Here is a 4,583-nt window from a genome sequence, read left to right as displayed (position 1 = left end):
CTTGGTGGATTTTTATTGGATTTTATTTAGGACCAGGTAGGCTGAAAAGGGATGTGTTGTCAGATTTCCATAGAAACCAAGTATTTGAATTCACCATCACAATTGTAATCTTATTCATCGTGTGTGACCGATTCTTTGTTTGTTACTGCTAATACAATTTGTATGAAAACTGTGGCAAAAAGTCAAAAGGTTTTTTAAGACTCTCAAGTTTGTCAGTCACTTGAAACCACTTTTTTGTTTTTCGTGGTCATATTTCACCACTTATATAATTGTGATTTCCAGATTTGTAAAAAACAAATTAAAAAGTCTGGTAAACAATTTAATTTACAAGTCGAAAATCTGCAGCAATTATTTAGTAGAAATAGCCTGTTACTTTAAATTTATGATGTATAATGTTGTAAAAAAATGTCTTCAGTGCCAAGTTCCACAGTAAACCGCATTTTAACAATAATTTCTTTTTTACAAGATTTCAAGACGATGTACAACTCCTTGATCACGGGACGCCCAATAATAATGGTTTAATTTTGTAGCGCAGTCATCGAATTAAAACGGAACACGGTAGAGAGTGAGTTTTAAGTAATTATGGCCAGGATGGAAATGGATTGCAATGGGAAGAACGTGAGATCGTTTTGTTGGGTGACACTAGGGAGCTCAAGCAATGACGGCGACGCCCAGGGCTGAAAAATGAATTTACATTTTAGTTTCGTCATTATCCAGATCTGTACAGTGCCCGGTCTAAAAACCGGCTCAAATTAACTCTGTAGTACCAGTGATCAGTTTCATCGGGAAATACGAAGAATTAGCAGTCGTGGCTCCCGTTCCTAAAAACACGCAGAACTTGGTCATTTCACGTAGATGTTTTGCAGAGGACGGCTGTGATATGTACAAAGATTTGTAACGCACGTGCACAGCCACTGTTTTGCTCATTAAACCATTTTAATTGGTGATGTTCTCGTTGCTGGTTCCGTCGTTCTTGTTTCAGCTCCCGAATGCTTTCACAGACGGAAACTCTTCACGCTAAGCTTTCATTGCAAATTTCCTGCAGAAAATCCAAGGTCATAGCTTTGTTTTCAGTAGATCTGTTTTCATGAACGTACATCTTGCGGCTTTTGGAACTTGGTGAAACAAAACAAATGCAAATACCTTTGAAATATTCTTATGGATCAGTTAGCCTTTTTTACGGGTAAAGCTTTTTTAAAGGTCAATTGTTATAACTGTAAGATAAATTTGTCTTCAAGAGAAAATGGCTTTTGATCGTAGAATGGTGCCTTATTTGTAGAAAAGATGTATTTTTCAAATTAAAAATAAAAAATGCAAACTTTGCCAGGTGAACTTTTTATTTTTCCAGAACTCGGACACGCTGAATTTTCGAAATTCAAAGGATCTAAATCCACGTAACCTCCCTGTGGTATCTGTTTTACAAGCGGGGAACAACAACTGAATTAGAATCCAGACAAAGAGGCAGCAGACAAAGAGGCACCAGCTTTTGTGCAGTTAATTATAATTAACTAATTATTAAAACTCAAAACAGAAGGCCAAACAATATACAGAAAACCTCACCGCAAAGTTACAAACCTGAAATCAAAATTCTATTTTTTGCTGGGTTAGCTTAATCGGACTCTGAACAACCGGCCCAGGAGCTACGCTTTCAGGCTGGCCTTAATCTATATATTAAGCTTGATTTAAGTCAGGCAATGTCTAACTGACAAATCAGCTGGTAGATATCAGTGCGCAGTGGTTTGTTTATCTTCCAATCATCTAGATGATGAGAATGTTAACGACTCTAATGGCAACACAGAAACTGCCAGAACCGTGAATATCCTTCACGCTTCACTTCTCCCCTTCCCGTGTTTCTATCAGCCGTTCAAAGTTGGGATTGAGTGTCTCTGACTCTGAGTAACACGTGGCTTCAATTCGTGTTGCCAAACAATACTGTCAGTGATACGAGAGGGTCTCAATGGGGTTAACCATTAATCGTCAAATGGCCAAAAAATTAAGAGAGTGTCTCTGTAAGAGCAGTCCGGTCGATTTTGCTTGAGACACAGATTTAGCTCATTTCTTATGTGTTGTAAGTCACACACGCGAAGACCGATCAAATTCAAGGTAAATTTTTGAAAAAGTGAGGTGTTCTTAACTGATCCAACTAACATAGCTAGGAAGTAAGTGCCATAGAAAAGGTAACTACAGACCTTTACTAAAACTTTGCAACTCCGTGAACTTACCTAATTTTCGGCAATCTCCAAGTTTGGCCGCCATTTTGAGGGACTTGTCAACATGAAGCGTAGCAGATATATATCGAGCAGGTAGATCTAAAACCGTCAGAAATACATGCAAAAGCGTTCAAATGAACTTTACTTTCAATTCTAGCGGAAAAATTTGAAATTGTTCATTAAACTTACCATTCCTACATCCCCATGCGACCATTTCTTCCAAAAATTCAAACACTACAACTAGTGTTCGAATTCCCCTCGTCGATTCCACCGTAAGAAATAACCTGTGCCACCTAAGCTTCGATTCGAATGTGAAGTACGAATCAAATAACATAATTGCTTTATCTTTGAGGCAATATCACGCTGGTATTTTGATTTTCTGATCGACAAGGACGCTAATCAGGAAGTGATCGCCATGTTTACCCCATAAACGTGACCGCTGACCAGCTGCTGAGTAAAAACAGTACAGCGCGGGGTGGGGTGGGAGGCGGGCTTATCGTCATAAGATATTCGGATACATGCTAAAAAAGGTTTAGGACTCAGTCTAAACAGTGAAGGCATGCTTCGTCGTACAGACAACTTTTATTTTATTCTCATAACTTTTTCCTTTAAATTAGAACTGGTATTTATCAATAGAGTTATTTAAATATTTTTAACCTGGGTACCCATACGACTTCTTCGCTTGTCATCAGTGGTATAAGTATGTGGTATTTTGTGAAGACGATGGCTTTCAACCACTAAGTCGTGCAACAATGTACTGCGTCCTTAAATTGAGGGAAGCGTCTCAGCGTAAGTCTTTGCAAGGACTGGACAATGTATCCGCTGACGGTGCCGAAGGTTTCCAAAGAATGACCCAAATTGTTGAACAACTTGAGGAAGACTACGGAGTGAGCAAGGATTGGTGTTCAGAGGTTAGGAACCACCTAAAGAAGGCGAAGTGCTACCTTCGTATCACTTTCATTGTCGCGACGAAGACAGCCGTTGTGCAGATCACCGCAGGAAGTTCGCTCTTAGTGATCCCGACATTTTTCTTTCCCTAGTTTAAACGCATGCCAGAGGGTTTTATACCGGGTGTCCCTCGGGTAGCGTTTTGTGCTTACGTAGCTTGAATGAAGGAATGTATGCAGACACAAAATTTGGGACATGTTTTCCTATTTCTTATTGTCCTTCATTCATCCTGTTCAATGTTGAGGCCTAAAAAACATTTCGGCGTGCCAAGTATCGAGTTTTTCAGAACACTTTTGTGCATTGAAGGACTAAACCTTATTAATTTGAATTCCAAATCTTACTCCTTGCAGATCTTCTGCCCTTTCTCTCTCGCTCCCAAATTTCAGTCTCCTTTTCTTTCCATGTCTCAAGCCACAAATAAGAAAAACGTATGAAAACAGATTCGAGAGAAAAGAAATGCTGATTTTCCCGACGAACCAGTCGTCAAGTGATTTGTTATTGCTCTAGCAGGGAGTAAGAAATCAAATAATGTTGATATCAATATAGGGTATATATATCTCATTTTCTCCGTATACACACGTGCCTTTTAAAAACTTGATGCAAAACAAGATGCAAGGTTTTGTATTTACTTCTTCTCCTCATCGAGAAAGTAGTGTGAGTTTTTTAAACCAATCACTACTTGTGGAAATGGGAAAACAATGCAATCGCGAATTACTTGAGACATTCAAGAGAAAACTGCTTCCTTTGTTATAATTTCTTCCCTTTCCAGGGCGATATCAGTGACTGCAGAAACCCTAGCCCTATGTAATATCTTTTCTTCTGTTTATCAACTATTTGTTCATATCATGCATTTTGTCATGGACATACGGTATTTATTTATAGTACCGTATAAATAAAAGCGAAGCACATCGTACGAATTTTCCTCAATGCTTCCGTCTGTTTCTCTTCTAAAAATTTCAATGATGGTTTGGGTCATTAGAAAATTCATACAGCTCATCATATTTGTCCTTTTTTTTTTGTCTTTTTCTTATTTTTAAAAACTTCTTTTTCAGCAGTCGATTACATTGAAACCTGACAACTTCATGGAGACGTTCATGCGAAAATTCTATAATAATAATTATAATAATAATAATAATAATGATAATGATAATGATAATGATAATGATAATGATAATGATAATGATAATGATAATGATAATGATAATGATGAGGAAATCGTTTTACATCCACTGCTATTTAATTTGAACTTTGCCACGACTTTGAAAGCCTTCTACATTGGTCAGCGGATTGTCAAAATATCAAGAACAGGAAGCGAAAGAGCGAAGCATGGAGTGAATATCCCACCAATACCTATGACTTAGATTTTCCAAGTTTAAAAGGAGTTCGTGTACAGACGAAAACGTCTAATGATTGCGTGAAACGAGA

Source organism: Orbicella franksi, chromosome 8 (assembly GCF_964199315.1).
Source record: "Orbicella franksi chromosome 8, jaOrbFran1.1, whole genome shotgun sequence".
In the NCBI taxonomy this organism is placed as follows: domain Eukaryota; kingdom Metazoa; phylum Cnidaria; class Anthozoa; order Scleractinia; family Merulinidae; genus Orbicella; species Orbicella franksi.
Note: the sequence above shows the minus strand (reverse complement) of the source record.